This window comes from Balaenoptera borealis (assembly GCF_965194805.1).
Source record: "Balaenoptera borealis genome assembly, chromosome: 19".
NCBI classification, from domain to species: domain Eukaryota; kingdom Metazoa; phylum Chordata; class Mammalia; order Artiodactyla; family Balaenopteridae; genus Balaenoptera; species Balaenoptera borealis.
The window spans coordinates 48,752,241-48,770,160 of record NC_138878.1 but is presented as its reverse complement, the minus strand read 5'-3'; the positions used below and the strand labels follow the sequence as shown (position 1 = coordinate 48,770,160).

The 17,920-nt window shown below is 48.5% G+C and overlaps 1 long non-coding RNA gene across 1 annotated transcript in view; it reads right to left on the bottom strand.

Moving 5' to 3' along the window:
- The window catches only part of LOC309617321, a 465,615-nt gene that overhangs the window by 144,462 nt on the left and 303,233 nt on the right, over window positions 1-17,920 (bottom strand). The window lies entirely within an intron of this gene.

Here is a 17,920-nt window from a genome sequence, read left to right as displayed (position 1 = left end):
ATTATATATTTAAAATCTTTTCCCCTGTGCAGTATATAGGATTAATGCCAGTAAACTCACAAACTGCAACATTCTACTCCATTACATCTGCAATGATTAGAGATAGTTTGAACATCTGGCATATAATCTGTGATAGAAAACAGCATTCTGCACTTTAATGGACGTCTGGAGGCTACACATATCTGATTTTATTTCTTTCTGTTAACTCTTTCGTGGGAGGGGAGGATTTTGTTGCCAGGATGCTTCTCCCCTCTTTCTTCCCTTCCTTGCAGTGTCCCCGACCTTTCCCAGGTTCCCGCTGGCCACTGCTCTTTCCATTTTCAACAGTGGACTCAGAACGGAAGCCACCAGATTTGTCAAAAGTCATTTATACACTGCACAACTGAGCAGCATTAATATTCAGATTTTAAAATCTTTAAGAACATCTACCAATAAAAACGAGGACAATTTCCTCATTATCGGGGAAATCAAAAACATTAAAATGAAGCCGCATCCACGTTTTCGTTGACATGTCGAAGGCATTCTGCACACTCTCTCTTAATTCGGCTCCCTTTCCTAATTGTGTACATGGTAACTTGCCTGTCGAGGCTGAGGATTCCAATATTTGTACATTTTTGATGCCTCTTAAGTGTGAGTAGCTAAGAATGTCTTTGACTGGCACAGGCTTTCATCGAAAAAATTAGATGATTTTTCTGCTTGGTGTAGGGTGTGTTTAGCCCCAAGCTAAACAAGGAAGGTTTTAGCCCTTCTGCATTTCTATAGGGAAAAGAAAGATCCTTTGGTGAAATGGGAGAGAGTGACAGCACTAGCTTTTGCTTTATTTATTGAAATATTAGCTAATGCCTATACCTTAGGAAACCTAGAAATTGGACTCTCTGAACAGTCGTGAAGAATGATTGACAGGCAGCCTCAGTAAACCGGGTGTTACAGCAGAGAGGCCCTGGCGTTTGGGAGCGCCTGTGACGGGCATGCTCCTGAGGCTGGGTTTGGTATGAGAACATGCGTGGAAATGTGCCAGTGGTAAGTGGATTTGGGTGTGAAACAATCATTTTCATGCCTCGAATTTAATGGCTGGTGCTGAATGCTGTAATAAAGGCCATAGTTACTGCTCATAACTACAGGTGTAATAAGGCAAGATACTGGGCCTTCAGACCCTTCCAGCAATAATTCATGTGGGAATTAAGAAGTCTTAATGAGTCAAATGTGTCACCTGGGACCTCAGAAATATAGTCCTTAGGAAAGAGGAAAGCAGAAAAGACTGGCTGGAATTGGAATCATGAGGAGAGTTATAAAAGATGGCAAATGCAGGCGCTTCTCTCCCCAGGATCCTCTGCCTTTTCAGCCTCTGAGCCTGGGCTCTGGCTTGCCTTTCATTGCAGATTTTAAGCCCTTTGAAGGCAGATTCTTATGAGTTGCCTCTGCCAGATCAATGATTCTCAACCATGGGGCGAATTTACCCCCCAAGGGATACTTGGCAACGTCTGGAGACATCTTTGGTTGTCACTCTAGCAGGGTGGGCGTGCTACTGGCATCTGATGGGTAGAGGCTGAGGCTACAGACACAATGCACCAGGCAGCCCCGAGGACAAAGAGATTATTGGGCCTGTAACGGCAACAGTGCCACTGCCGAGAAGCCCTGTGTAAATGCTCCTACTGAATCACTCTTCCAGTTCTCAAGGACACTCCCTTGCAAAGGCAGGCTCTGTCTCTGGACTCCATGGGGGAGTGTAGAAACCACAGCCAGCCTGAAGGTGCTAAGTTGAAGCACATCCCCATGCTGGATCTACCAGGTTGATTTGGGGGCCACAGGACTCCTGATACAGTTGTTTTATTAATATGCTCCGAATTAGTTTGGAATAAGTGGAAATTCAGATAAGGAGTAGACACAGCGTACCTTGCTCTGTCTGCACAAAGGATTTGCTGAGCATGGGCCATGGGCACAGACACTGCGGGGCACCATTTTTAGAACCTCTTAAGACAAGCAGCTTTCAAGCGTCTCAGTCCCACCCTGGGGATGCCGGCACTCACCGTGCTGGTACAAATGGTCCTGGTCCTTCAGGAAAGCGGTTCAGCAGGACGCCCACTTGTCCGTCCTTTTTAGCCATTAGCGCCAGTTGCTGAACATACTCAGCTTTAATGAAAGGTTTGGTTTAAAACAATCCTGGAATTCTGATTTTTCTCCCCTTTAAAATCTGACTAGTGTTCAGATTTTAAAACCTTTACGGTAGTAGTGTTAGTTCCATGTAGACAAGTAAAAAGGTTCTCCATCCCCAGTTCTCAACTTTAATGTAATCCAGATGGCACATCAGCAGCAGCCCCAGCCCCAACCTCGTGACCTGGGACAAGTCCAAAATCCTTCCCAAGAGTCCCAGGGCCGAGGACTCCAACTTCCAGCTTCAGCCAGATTCAGGAGCTTCTGGTGTCTCTTTATTTCTACCCGGCTTCTACTGTCAGCCAAACCCTCTCATTTCTCTTAAACTCCCTTTCACCTCCCACCTAAAGTATCACTTCCTGGCAGAAGCTTTACTAATGATGCAGGAGTAGTAGAGTTGGGGGGTGGGGGAGGGCGGATGTCCAGAAAGGGGCATTGCACTTCCACATAGCAGAGAATTTAAAAATAATTCATAGATTTCTCTCTTCTTTAAAAGGCTTTCATCCTTTCCACAAACTTGGATTTCACTTGTTCCCTTATTACCAGAACACCTCTCTCTCCCTAGTTCATTGACACTCCAGCAACCCAAATAAATGAATTCGTAATAAATCCTAGCACCTTATTACATGAAGCAAGTTAGCCCCTCTCCCTCTGACCCCAGACCCAGTGCCAGGCCCCACTGCCCACCATCTGCATACACACAGACCTATTCTGAAATTCAGCAGCTGCACCACTGGCTAAGCCAACTTCTCCAAATTTTAGCTCCCAGAAAAAGGGAAGTTATTTCCTTGCTCATATGAATTGCGCCATCCTACCCTTTACAAACACACATCCTCAGAAGGCAGAAGTGAACTCAGTCACTTTTATGTAATTTTCCTCTATTATATGGAAATATGGTTTTTCAGGCCTACTCTGACTTCTCTCTCTCCCACACCTGGATCAGGTGATATCCTATTATCTGTTCTCCTCAACTCAGGGCCTTTTCTGTCCTTCCTAGCAAAGGTCCCCTTTTATTGGTGATTACTGTGTGTCTCATTATTTGATTGGTGTCTGTCTCTCCCACTAGGCTGTAGTTCCATGAGGGCAGGGACAATGCTGTTTTTTTGCTGACCCCCGGCACAGTGTCTGACACACAGTGTTCAGTTGTACATATGTGTGAGGGGGAGACAGGGAGAATGTTTTAAGAGAACAGGCCACATCATAGCCCTTCATCTTCTTCACAACCTTAGGGTATGTAGGTAAGGGTCTGTGTGTGGGTGTGTGTATGTGTGTTTGTACAACCTGGGAAAAATCATACACTCTTGTCTGTTAAGATCCCTAGACACAGTGACCTTGCACATGCCCAGAAGATGATCATGGAGTACGTGGCTTCTATTTGGGTCCCTACCCAACAGTGATCTGGAACCAGGCATTTTTATTGAAATCCAAAAAACTTCCCCTCTGGAAACTTACCTCCTGTTCAATGCTCTCCCATCCCCTGGGACCTGACGTCCCCAAGGTGTCCTCCCTCACCCAAGCCCCCGATCTCAAGGGCCTATCTCCGGGGCAGAAAAGCACTTCAAAAGTTCAAAGACCTTAAAGGTAAGGATCCAAAGTTGGAACACTACATGGAAAGAGTCTCTTTGGATGGTGTTTGGCCTGGGGTAGCTGCTCCCAGCATCTCCCAGTCTCACCAGCCACCGTCGTTCTGACCTTCTTGTCCGATTGGAAGGCCAGCCCCGAGGACCAAGGTTCCTCTCACCCTCAGGGAACAGTGACTTTTCGCCTTGGCCTTTCCAGAAGTGCCTTTTCCCCATCCTCTTTTCTGGCTACTTTCTTCCACACACCGTCTGGGTCCACAGGCAAAAGCTTTGACATTGGACTTGTGTAGGACCGACCTCACCATGTTCTCTAGGGCAGTCAGTGGCATTTCAATATGCAAGAGGCTCTTCCACTCCAGCTCCCAAAGATGATGTCTGCAGTTTATTTCATTCACTCAATCATTCAAAACCAAAAGAGTTATTGAACACCTAACTTGTGCCAGGCCTTAGGCTGTGGGGCAAACACAGAGGAAGCCAGCTCAGGTATTGTGTCCCCTGGGAGGAAGGGGCATATACACAGCCAACATTACTCAAAGGGTAATTAGTGTCTGAGGAAGAAGTGCCAGAGACCCTAGGGTGCATTCTGGCTGGGGATCGGGAAAGGTTTCTTATAGGAGATGGCCCTGCTCTTGGCCCTAAAGGTCTTACAGGATTGAAAACGGAAGTTGGAGAAGGAAGCAAGCCAGGCAAAGTGAATCAGCTTAATCAGTTAATCTGACCTGTCACACCTTGACTTTGAGATTTATCCAGATGATAAAGATCTCTTTATAGTCCCTTCTTTGTTTCCAATTAAACTATGGCATTTTCTCTTTTATTCTGTTGTTAAACATTGATCTTGAGCCAGTGAAGACCTGATTCTTCCAAGGATTTGGGAAGTGGTGGAAATGGTAGTGCTGACCAGAAAGAGAGGTGGGCAGGGGCAGGGTTAGGGTGAAGATGCTTTGGGGAGCCCCAAGGCTGTGGTGTGGATGGAGGCCAGGTCAGAGCTAAGGCCAAAGCTTGGAGGTCGGACCCAGCCCTGTGGGGAACATGCCCTAAGGCTGCTGTATGCCGATTTGCACCTTCTCCTCCATAACACTCATCCTGGGGTTTCGGGGACAGGACAAACTTCGTGCTCTGGAAGCATCACTATTTCAGAGTGGTTCCAGGTCCAGAGAGGAGAAAAGAGGCTCCTCTGTGTTGATCATTAGAGCTAGATTTCTATTAAAAAATTACTTTATTGGTTTTTATTTTATACCCACCCTATTTCCAAAGGGATTTGAGGTAGCTTCTCATAAAAATTGGTATATCTATTTACACAGGCTGGTTAAAATACAAATAAATTGTAAAGCTCAGAAGCCAGATAGGGAGTGGGAAAGCTAATGGCCCAGTGAGCCGACCTCCACTGCCTCCACCCCCTCCCCACCCTTCGTGGGGTTTGGTGCTTTTGACTTTCCCAAGACCTCATGGCTGGTGGATCCCCTCTACAGATGAGCTGGGTGGGACACACCATGCCTATTTTCTGGCTGAGCCACCTGAGAAGTTAAGCAATGCTCTCAAGGTCCAATTAGGAGCAGAGCTGGGGCCAGTGCTCAGGACACGGATTCTCTCTGTTCCTTCTACTTCCTTCCAAGAGTGTTTGTCAACAGACACAGAGGGTCCCCTGTCTTCAAGCTTCATGTGCCTCCCTGCACAGATATTCGAAAATGGCTGCACTTAATTTGGAGTAAGTCTGCCTGTGAGGAAATGGGCATTTACATCTGTCACGTAAGGGCTATTGGGGTACTTGATTTAATTCCTGAGGATATACCTCTCTGCATCTGAGAAATGTAGCCGGGCGAGGTGTGCGTACACAACAGGGCGTGTCCTCCACAGGCACTGCACTGTGGCACGGCTGGCCCTTTAAGAGCCAACATCTTTCTGGTCCGGATTGCAAGTTTGCGAGTGGGATGCAGCTTTCTCTTCCATGTTATCTGTTCATCTTCCCTGGGCATCCTTCTCTGCAATGGTCACTGGAAGTTCCACATATGGCCTCCTGCCGCAATCTGTTATGAGACTAACCGAGGATTCAATGTGACAAATATATCTTACTCTCCCCTTGGTCTGGCACAGGGCAGAGCAGTGTGGGAACGGCTGTGCTGTTGTACCTTTTAGGTCCAGTTCAGCTCTCTGTCTACCCACATGGCAGAGAGACAAGCCAATGTCTGCAGAGGGACGGGCAGACTGAGAAAAAACACCCAGCTTTAAGTACACTATCTATCTACATCACTTGTGAATCGTCCCATGGAGACTTTGGTCCATCGGGTTGGTGACCAACAGACTGGGGTCCTGGGCTCCTAGGCACACTTGAGGAGCAGGACACCCTTTCAGCACTGCATGAATTCAGTGCCCACTTACCGTCAGAAGAATCCCAGAAGAAACAGAAATGAACATTTGTGCATTTTTTCATGTACTGAAATTATCTTTTTTTTTTTTTTTTTTTTTTCTTCTAGGGAAACAGCACTCCCACACCTTAAGGGAGGGAGCCGCGACGGAGTGATATCCAATGCAAATCCATTCTAAGAAGGCTGTGGGGGCCACCTGGTGTCCGATGCAGACAGGGCCTGCTGCTAGGTGGATGGGAGGGCGGGAGGCAGGGTTGGGGGTGAGGGGGGAGAGCCTGACGCCTTCTTATCCATGTTAAAAACAGCCCATCAGGGGGATTTGAAGGGGGTGGGGGGTGGGGAAATCACCTTATGTTGTGGGAAGCAGATCAAAGCAGAAGAGATAATGTCTCCACAAGAAAAGAGTGAACAGAAAGTGCCGTTGATGAAGAAAGCCTGGGAGAGGTACAGGCCGGGCCCTGGATGCCAAGCTAGACTTCACGACTGTCTGGGTAGGTGCCTTCAAAGAAAGAGCAAAACCACTTGTTCAGGCCTCAGGCACACATAGATACTAACGCTTCCTGGGTGTTATCTCTCTGGGTTTATGTTTCCTGAAAAATGTAGTCCCCATCACTGGCTTTCTGTGCGGAGCTGAAATAATTCATCAAATATTTGGAATGTGTAATTAAATATCTAATGCCAATTAGCAAATTACTAATGAAATAATCAGGGGCTTTTATGGTTTATAGTTTGGCTCGAATTTTAATTCTAAGTGGTTATTGATTCTAAATAGAGTCTGAGTTGCAGAACATTAGGTATATGAAATGAGAAGGGAGAAGAAGGTTTGGGGGCTGTGGTGGTGAGCGCTGAGGGGCACTAATCCTCACGATGTTCCGCCAGCAGGTGCGGGAAGTGAAGGAATGCGTAAGGGGTGCCCTCTGTCCATCGTCAATAGTGGAATCGGGGAAGACACACAGAGGTTTGCTGTGGAGGCCCAGGGCCTGTGTCACACGCCTCCCAGGGTCGTGTTACAGCCCATCGCTGTATGATTACAGGCCAGTGAAATGCATGACACCACACCACGCTCGCTAGAGGCTCTGCCACACCAAACCCTAGGGATGAGCAGTGGTGGCCGGAATACGGAGCTTCTGAGGCTGCCTTGCTCCTGTAGGCGGGGAGGTGACAACGGCAGTCTTGGGAATTTCCATGTGTGAGAGAGCAGACTGCAAATAAACCGGCACTTGACTATAGGTCTGGACTGGTGTGCAGGAGGACAGAGTTCCCTATGGGGCATGGGGTACATGAAAACCGATGGGATGTGGGGTAAAAGGCTACCTATAGGGTTTGGGGTGCCTGGTTATTTACAGAGTGTGTAGGTGCATGGTCACCTATAAGGGGTGGGGGCATTTGGTTATCTATGGAATACAGGGGGGTATAAGGTTAGCTGTGGAGCATAGGGGTACATGGTAACCTATGGGGGGCCAAGATACAAATGAATGTTTTCAGCAAAGTTGTTGAAAGAAGTGTAAGCCACTTGGACAACAACTTTTTTCAAATGCCTTTCTCCTTTTGTATGGAAAATAAACTGCTAATCAAACACTGAATTTAAATATTGAAGCAGGTTCCTTAAGATATCTTCTTGACAGATTATTAGAGAAGCGGAGGTTACTAGAAGGTATGAAAAATAATGCAATTTCATTTTTCTAAGAAATACCTTTTCACCAATCTTATTTCTCCCATTCTATATTTAATAAGATGTGTCGTCATTGTTACGAAGAATAATCATCCCTGTGGCCCTTAATTATTTATTCTATGCACACCCTATTACAGGAACTTCATCACACATGCTAGGTCACGTAATCTTCACAAACAACGCTTTGGGATATATATTAGTATTAGTATTAGCCTTAGTATTAGCATTAGTATTAGTATTATTAGTAGTATTAGTATTGTCTCTCTTTCATGGACAAGGAAATTGAGACTTAGAGACTTTTAACAACTAATTTTATGCAGCTACTCAGTGCTGGGGTCAGGTCTAGAACCAACACTGTGACTTTCTCCATGCTGCCATTCCCGGTAGTAGATGGTCCCTCAAAACAAACCAACAAACAGTGTGGGGATAGCCTCACCCAGGACTCACACAGACTTGTTCCTGGGCAGTTTTTCAATCAATACAAAAACAGCCAGTTGAGAGGTCATGTCCTGGGGCTCTTTTGAAGACAGAAATACCAAAGGAAATGAGATGAAGCAGAGGCTGAGCTCCGAGGCAGGCCTGGACCCGAGACCCCCCGGCTGCTCTGCTGGTCCTCCCTGGCTAACGATGAAGGAGGGGCTTGCCTCTTGGCTGGACCTGCTCCTGCTCCTACCCGGGCCAGGCCAGAGAGGAAGACCCGGCTGCCCTTCCCCAGCCTTCTGCAGCATCTGGGAGCAGGAGGGAAGATGAGCCACATACAGCTCAGGAGTGATTTAAACGCTCCTCCAGCACAAAGAGGAATCTTGGATTTCATTAATTAATACATCAATAGAAGCCAATGGAGAAAAACATGTCTTGTTATCTGGCTTCTCAGATGCTAGACATGGGCTCATTAGCCTTAAGCATATCAGCCCGATAACACTATTTATTCCATACAGAATAATGATCTACTTTAGGGGATACTGCAGTGAACCGAAAGGCCGAGTCCATCCATTATCACGGCTCGCGCGCACACGCGTGTGCGTCACTGCATCCTCCGTGAGAATGGCTGGCACGTGGGGCACAGCTCCTCACAACAGACCTGCGGAGGTGAGGGTCAGCCACTTGGCCAAGGTCACACACTGATTATGAGGCAGAGTTGAGACTCAACACAAACTCCCACCTGGTAGAGAAGGGAAACCAACAATAGGAAAGGAAAAAGCAGGCAGTCAACCCACATGGACTTATCACTGACCATTGTCTAATAAGGGTAAGCAACTTAACAGATTGTGCCATTGCTGTTATTTCTGTTTTAAATTACATACTAAACCAGTCAGCCTCCTTAGCCAATATGCAAACATAAGCATAATGCACATTATTTGCTCAGGCCCACACAAGGCTATTTGAGATGCTAAGGGCCCCTCATATAGAAAGCAGCCATCAGTTAAATGATGATCCTATTACCGGGCAAGGGGCTTTTCTAAATGGTGCTGATAGGTGGCTGGGGGGCAGGATTTACTGCTCCGTGTCACTAGGTCTGCAGTTTTGGGATCGTAAACGTGGGGCACCACAGCTGCAGGGCAGGGGACCTGTAGGAAGATCTGCTTCCGTGGTGCCTGCAACTTCATCCTTCTCCTGCCCTTTTTGATCTTGGAAATTCCAAAAGAGCTCCTAATTCACCAAACTACACAGACCGTGGGGCCAGTCAGCCATCTCTCTATCAACTGGTCAACCCCTCAGCAAGCACTTATTGATCCCTCCTCCCATGCTGGGTGCCCCCAGGATACACAGGAAGAATGAGTGGGTCAAGAGCCTGCTCCCTGGAGCTCTTTCAGGGCAGGGAGGCTGGCTAGAGCCAGGCCAGCTGTCATCAGTTGCTGAGCCAGCCATACTGTTCAGATCAGAAGTCACTTAGGAGCTCAGAGGAGCAGAGACCACTGAGGCCCACAGGAGCCAAGGGGGGTCCCCAGGAGAAGGGAAGGGTGTACACCGAATCTTGAGGGGCTGCTGGGGGGAGACAGCATAGACAAGAAAGAGCTTCTCGGGGTGGCTGGCTTTGAAGACATTGATTTGGGAGCAAGTAAAGAAATTAAGCATGTGGGCCTGGGGACCCAGGTAACGATGGCTGAGTTGTCAGGCCTTGGGTGGCCAAGAGCCCTCCCTACGGCAGGGGTAGGAGCACCTCCACAACCACACAGACCCCCCGCAGGGGAAAAGCCTCCTTTACAGAAAGGAAGGAAAGACATTCTAAGAAGAGAGTTTGTTGACACCTTGGTAATGGGCCTTTAATGGTTCTGGCCAGTGGAACTGGTCAGTTCTGTGCAGGGCACCAGGGGCTGTTTGGGTGTCATTGAAAGTGCTATATACGGCCCAGTGATTACTCCCCAAATGCACAAATACTGATTCAGCCCAAGGAAAGCACCGTGATGTTTAGTTGTGACGCTCTGCAGCCCACGCTGCCCACAGAAGGCAGCCCTCAGTTCTACTCTGGACAGTAAGAGGAGCGCAAAGCCCCCTTCCCTGAGGGCGCAGCTGGGGGACGGAGCATAAGTTATAGGAGACATTAAAAATAAATTTTTTTCAAATTAATAAAACGCAACAGTCCACACTCAAGACCAACAGCTTGTAAAATTGGATTTCTAAAAGATGTAAGGGAGAGGAGGCCAACACTGGTCAGAAGCAGCAAGCCAGAATTCAGGAAGGAGGGGCACAGGAAGAGCTGACCCACGAGACATTCACGGTGTCTGCCAGGCTGACACCAACCTGGTCACTCTGTTGGGGACGACAGCTCCTAGATCCCAACAACCAGAAGGTGCTGAGTGGTGTGAGGGAAGCTAGGGTCCCTGCTGCCCTCACCGCTTTGGGCCCTGATGTTGGAGGGTGGTGGGCAGAGCCTGAGGCCCTGTGTCTGGGGCCATCACAGCAAAATCACTGCAGTTCATTCTGGCCTTTGAGATGGGATTCCTTAAAAATGTTGATTTATGTCTCTATCTCCTCCAAGAATCTGAGCTTCCACACAGGAAGGAGCCCTGGGTAAATATCTATTACAGAGAAGACTCTTAGAGGACATTTGGAGATTGGACTAAGGTCAGTGTCCTTCCTCTGTCACCTAACCCTGAGACAGCAGGCACAGCAGCTCCTCAGCATGTCCCCTCCTCACCGAGACTCAGGGCCGGCAGGTTGCTCTGTCCAGCAAGCATACACGGTCACGAAGAGAAGCATCCCTGGGCTATAGCCAGGCCTGCTCTGGAGCACACAGCGGCCCCTGCAGAGCCCCCTGGGCACAGCTAAGCCTCCCCTCCTGAGAGGACCGGTGAGCCTGGCCCAAAGAAAGTCTCCCCATCCGTGGCTGAACCCTGGCGTTGGTCACCATCCTCTACAAATTCACCCCCTTAGCTCCTGTCCTGTTCAAACCACAGGATTTGACTAGAGGGGCAACTCCAAGGAGAGTTCAATTTCTCAACGTAATGAGCAGGTTATGGGTTTCCTGAGAGGGGAAAGACAAGCATCGTGTCTGCTAAATGTTGGTCGGGGTGCAGGCTGTGTAACCTGGGGGGCCTTCTTAATTGACAGCATTAGTGAGGCAGATTAACCCCACGCAAGCAGCCCCCCAGCCTGACCTCATGTTCCACTGACCCCAACCTTGACCTTACCTTCCACTGCCAAATTTCTGGAAGGAGCCCATCCACCTCCTACATCGGCCTTCCTCTCCCTCTTGGGCAGGATGCACCCCTGCCCAGCTTGTGCAGCCCTGTGGCCTGTTCCTCCCCCCCAGCGAGCTGCCCCTGAGCGCTTACTGCTGGCTTCACAGCACCAGCCCCGCAGTCTCCTGGGCAGCTCGGCTGCTCTGAGCCCGAGGACACTCCCCACTCTCCCCTGCCCCGGCGCCGAGGCCCAGCGTCTCTCTGTCCTACTTCTCCGGCCACCCCGCTCAGTCTGGCCGCTCCCTCCTCACTCCATTCGAGGTAACCTCCTCTGAGTTCCCTCCTCAGCAACTTCTCTTCCCTGCCCCACCCGATGGCCCTGTCCCTCCAGGGAGCCTCCAAACTCTCCAAGGGCGGGGTTGTCCTCTCTCTCCCCTGTGTCCCTCAGCGCCACGCACAGACGATGCACACAATAGACGCTCAGTGCACACATAGCAACCAGAATCACAGTGGCTGCAAAGTGACCAGCCCGCCGCAGGAAGAGAAGGCCGTTTTCCTGCTACAAATGATGAACCATTTGCTCTCGAGAATGACTGCTCCGCCCGCAGCTCCGGAGGTAGAGGGGGCAGAGGCACTCTGAGGCCACGGCACAGCCCGAGAAGGCAGAGTGGAGCTCCGCGCAGGAGCCCCCAGTGTTCGCAAGGCTCCTGCGCGGAGACTCTGTCCGCCCGGATCTATTCTTAGCAGCGCTCACAGCCGGTACCCGGAGAAGCCTGGTTGTTCCGCAGCGTCTGGCTTTCTCCGTCCAATCTTCGGTGGAGCCTTCTGTTTCCGCCTTCAGGTACGTGATGCGCTCCTGTCCTCGTATCAGGGTGGATGGGGGTGGGCAGGAGCCATCTGGGCGAGGTGCCCGATCCCCAACTCACTCTACCAGCTCCTCCATCTCCCCCCGCCCCCCTCCCAGTGATCTGGGCCTTTGTGCTATTTTTACAAGACTCAACTGCCTACACAGATCACCGAGGTCTCCTTTCCCTCTCCGAGGTGACTTGCCTCCATCATCGGGACTGGAGTTCCCTTGGGCTCCAGGTGGAATGGAGCAGAGACCGGCCACAACAAAGAACGTCCTGGAAGCCATGGTCAGAGCCAGCTGCCCACTAGGGTGCACCTGCTGGACACAGAGGCCTCCTGGCACCTCATGGCAGTGCAGGGACAAGCCCACCTAGATAGCGCTCTCCACCCGAGTCTGTACTACAAGAAGGACCTACACAGCCTTCCTTCCATCCACTTGGTCTCAGCCCAGCCCAGGAAAGACGAGGAATGGGCACAGTTTGTTCTTGGATTCCTCCATCTCTCCATCATTTCACTCACTCACTTGTTCATTTATATTCCTTCCTTCATTCAACATGTATACGTTTACGTATTTAGCTCCTGCCTTGGTTTGGGTTCCCTTAAAAAGCAGATTCTTGGTGAGACAAGGACATGGGTGCAGGTAGTTCATTAAGAGGATCCCAGGAAATACACTTGAGGAGTGGGGCTGTGAAACAGGGAAGAGAGGAAAGCCAGTACCAGTGCAGTGTCGGGCCAGTGATGGGCAGGTTGCTGCTGCAGGCCACTGGGGCTCAGTCCAGGGGAGGGACCTCTGAGGACTATGGAGACCCAGTGCTGGTGTTTATTCCCTGCCTCTCTTCTCCCATTGACTGAGGGTTGTTTCTCTGCGGCATTAAATCCCCAGCACTGTCAGGAGTCCCTGCAGCTGGGCACACTCCTATGGTTCTTTACGCGGGGAAGCTGTCAGAGGCTGGGAACTGTCCCCCACACCACGGCTGCAGACAGTGAGCCAAGGGGATGTGGGCAGGGCATTAACATGAGCTACGGCTCCACGGTAGTGCTTATTTTGCAGAACTTGATTGGATGCACACCCATGCCAGGCGCTGTGTTAAGGCTTTAAGAGATACGCCATTCTGGCTCTGAACCAACTTCATTACCGAATTGGCCATCCAGACCGGCGCCAGGGTCCTAGCCTGGGCAGAGACCCTGTCTTGGCCAGGGAGGTTCTTTTTCCAATCAGATTCACGCAGCCAATAACGAAACCGATTCTGAGACTGGAACAGCATAAGCTTTATTCAATGGCCAAAGAATGGAGAAGCGGGAACCTAGTTTACAAATCAACTTCTTAACCCAATTCCGGTGGAGACACCAAATACATAGGAGGGTTGAGGTAAAAGTGAGGGATCTGGAAAGAGTGGAAGGAATGAATATTCATGAGTTATCTGAGAACAGGGGTGTGATTTGGACCTGGAAGTGATGCAACTCTCCCTTCAGGCCTTGTATGGGCTTTTCAGGTTGTTGTCATGGCAATCGTCAACTGTCATGGTGCCTGTGGGTGTGTCATTTAGCATATGCTAATGTATTACAATGAGCATATAATGAGGCTCAAGGTCTACTGGAAGTTGAATCTTCCACCATCTTGGACCTAGTTGGTTCTAACCCTTCTTGTTTTTTTTCTTTGCAGCTTCTTTCTGAAATTTAGATAAGAGTTATTGGTTTCTATTCAAGGGAGGGGCAGGAGTATGATTCTGGGGTGACAGCCTTGGTAACAGCTTGCCATTTATAGCCAACTATATTTTTGATGGTTTGAGTAGTTTCTTTCCAGAAACTTAAAATAGGAGAAGGTGTGGTCATGTTGAACCAAAATTCAGGAAGTCTGTCTTTTAAACCTGGGTCATTTACATGATGGAACCAGGAAGCATACATGAGGCTTCCATCATGGTTCACCATGGATCCAGGAATGAACCAGCCCAGGCCACTGCCCTCAAATGACCGAGTCCAGTTTAGGTGGAAGCAAACAGAACCCACCATGACAGCACAGGACACTGCAGCAAGTCCTGAACTCTTGTCCAGAGCTTTGTGCTTTGGGAGCCCAGAGAGAAATAATTGTCCCAGAGTTGGATAGGGAAGGCTTAGTGGAGGAGGTGAGATGATACTCAGTTTTTGCCATTGTTGACTGTAATCATCAACCACCTCAGAAGATTCCTTCTGTGGGCTACAATTTTAATTTTCATCTGTAAGTCTTCCTGGCATGTAGCATGAATTATTTCCTTACCCCCCAGCCTAACTTCTTTCAGCAACAGACTCTGTCACTCCCGTCCTGATCTACATGACAATGAGAAATATTCGGAAAACACAGTGGGGCCATCCTATACATACCCGCCTATAGACACCCCATCCTTCAACCCCTTGTCCTGCTCTTCTGGCTGTGGTCTTCCTGACCTGTTTTCTAGTTGCAGAACCCACCAGAAATCTTTGGATCTCTGCTTTAGGGCTTATTGACCCTTCCTCCTAGAACCTCTCCCCCCACTCTCCCTTAGCCTCTCACATCCAAATCCTATTCCTCATTCAAGGCCCATCGCCTCACCTCCTAATGCTTCCCCTAGAAGTGGTTGCTCTCTCTAATTCTCTGTTCCCACTGTTCTTATGCTCAATCACATCGACTTTGACGTGCATGACTGAATCCCTGAGGGTGGAATTGCAGACACAGACGAACAGGCCATCAAGAAGCTATCTGTGGAAGGAGACTTGTCCCAGAACTCAGACTAGTGCAGTGCACATATTACTGCAACTTTTCTGATTTGGGTCCTTTGTAAGGTCATCAAGCAGTTGTGAGTTTCCTGCAAGCAGGTGAGCCTGTCTGGCTCACAGTAGTACAGCCAATGCCTAGCACACACCTTAGACCTCATACATGATCACTGAACATTGAGTGAATAAAAGCTTCTCCCCAGATATGAGACAACTGATCCACATAAAGCACTGTTACTATGCTTTGCCTGACCATAAGGAGTCATGGTAGCACATTCTGGAATCAATGAACTCTTCCCTCTGGGGTTACAAATCTACTTCAGTAATTACAAAACCACAACAACAATCTCTAGATATCGCTCTATAAATATTGCTTAGATGGCCCTTGGATACAACAGTGTGTTTATTTTCTCTGGGGCAGAAAATCCTGCACCTCTCTGAGCTCTCAGCTTTCTCGTCTCTTGAATGGGTATGTTGGACACAATAATCTCTAAGATTTCTTCCTGCACTAATGTGCAATGAGTCTAAATGTAAAATGTTGCTGGTTGATGACCTGAACTGGAACATTAGTCTTGATGCCCAACGTTTTCAGGGGAGACAAAATATTTTAACTCTCTGATATCATATAGTAGCATCCCTCACCCCTCTCAAGAAGAGCAGACAATGAATGGAAGGCAGGGTGCAGGTCAGGCCATCGTCATTGCTGACAAGTGCCCTCCCAATGCTTCATCTGGCTCCTGGCTCCTGGCTCCGCCTGGCCAGACCTGAAGCCTCCCATTCCTTTCCTCGGGTTGGGAGGACCTAAGTGCTGGGGGAATAGGTCTTCTGAGAGGGAAATGATTCACACCCCAGCGGAGCAGGCTCCCAGCCACCTGCTCCTACCACCCTCTGGGCCCTGGGGGCACAGAGGCATGACCTGCAGGGGCTCAAGTCTCCCTGGGTGGATCTATTACATGCATTAAAATAATTTACGCTCAGCCCTATAAAGCGTTTAATTTGTTGTGCCATCATCTATTCCAGAAGTGTTCCTCTTCATCGTGAATTATTTTTGAAGTATTTATGTGGACCTCACCGAAAATCACCCCAGTCAGCACACTGAGAAATGGAAAGACGTTAAGAGGAGGCGTTGACCCCAGGGTCACAGGCATGAGTGTGGCCAGGGTCAACAGGGTGGGAGAGGGAGCTGGGGTGGCTGCAGCAGATGGTGACCAGGCTGTCGGGCTCTGTCCTCCCTGCCCACACCTTGGCATGGGCAGGGCTCATGTATTTTTCATATGAGCGGCTGTGGTAATAACTGATGTGTGTAGCATTTCCGTTTGCAAAGCACTTCCCCATGTTCTCATGTGTGGCTCCCAGTAAGCTTGCACAGCACATGTTAGCAGCCTCTTTTACAGATGAGGAAACTGAGGCTCAGAGGGACAAAGACATGGGCACAGTTTAGCAGATAGACTTGGAACCAAGTTTCCTGATTGCAGCTACCCACTTGGCAGTTGTGAGTCCTTTTGTAGAGCTTGGGATGCTGGTCTCAGATGAACCCAATGCACGGGGATATCAGACCAGTTTTATCAATGCAGTGGACTGCCTGCCCCTCTGCCCACCCACAGACACATACCCACACACTACAGGGAAGAAGGACCACAGCCGAGTTCTCAAGGACACTGCTGGTCTGACTTTGAGTTTAGTCAATATTCTTCTTTGTTTGGGGGGTTCATTTCTGGAGACGACTGCTGAAAGAACTTCTTTTTTAAAAGCTGACAAAATTTCCACAACACTCCAGTGATTATTATCAAAGATAATTGGCCTGGGAATTTTTATTTATCCAATAATTATTTATTTAAGGTCTTACTCTGTACCAGGTACTACTTGCACCACAGCTCTGACTGGTCCCTGATCTCATGAAATTTACAATTCCAGTATGGAAAGCAGGCCATAAGCATATAAACCAAGGGGTAAACAAGGTATTTCTAGGGAGTAATTAATTACTGCCACAAGGAAGATAGAAATAAGATGATAGACTGTGGTTTGGTACAGAGGCCAGGAACACATGGATCCAGTGGTGACAGAAAGCTTCTCTGAGTGACATCTGAGTTGAAACCTAAGAAAGGGAAGAGGTGCCCAGATTGGAAAGGGCAAGAGGAAACAAGTGCCAAGGCCCTGGGGCAGGAATAGTTTTGGCAAGCCTGAAGTACAAAGAGCCATGTTGACTAGAGAGGGAGGGTATTGAGGGAGAGATGGAGGACGAAGTTAGAGAGGTTGGCAAAGTCAGATCATGTAGGGCCTCAAAGGCCAAGGTAAGGAGGATGGATTTTATTCTAATGTAAGAGGAAGCCACTGGAGGGTTCTAAGCAGTGTAGTGACAGGAGCTGATCTGTTGAATAAAAAGCTGATTGAGTTTCATGATTCCTCAAAAATTTAAACACAGAATTGCCCACTGATCCAGCAGTTCCACTCCTAGGTATATGCCCCAAATAATTGAAACCAGGTTCCCAAATACTTGTACACGAATGTTCGTAGCAGTACTATGTGATATAGCCAAGAGGTGAAAACAACCCAAATGTCCATCAGTGGATGAATAGAAAAACAAAATGTGGTATAAACATACAATGCAAGATTATTCAGTCATAGAAAGGAATGACATACTGATTCATGCTACCAAGTGGATGAACTTCAAAAACATTGTGTTAAGTGAAACATGTCAGATGCAAAAGGTCACATATTGTATCATTCCATTTATATGAAATATCCAGAATTGGTAAATCCATGGAGACTTTGCATATTGCTGGGGAGAGGGGGGATAGAAAGTTACTGATTAATGGGTGTGGGGTTTTCTTTTGGGGTAACAAAGATGTTTGGGAACTTATACAGCCAATGGTTGGGCAACATAGGGAATGTACTTACTAAATGCCACTGAATCGTAGACTTTAAAACAGTTAATTTTATATAAGTGAATTTCAC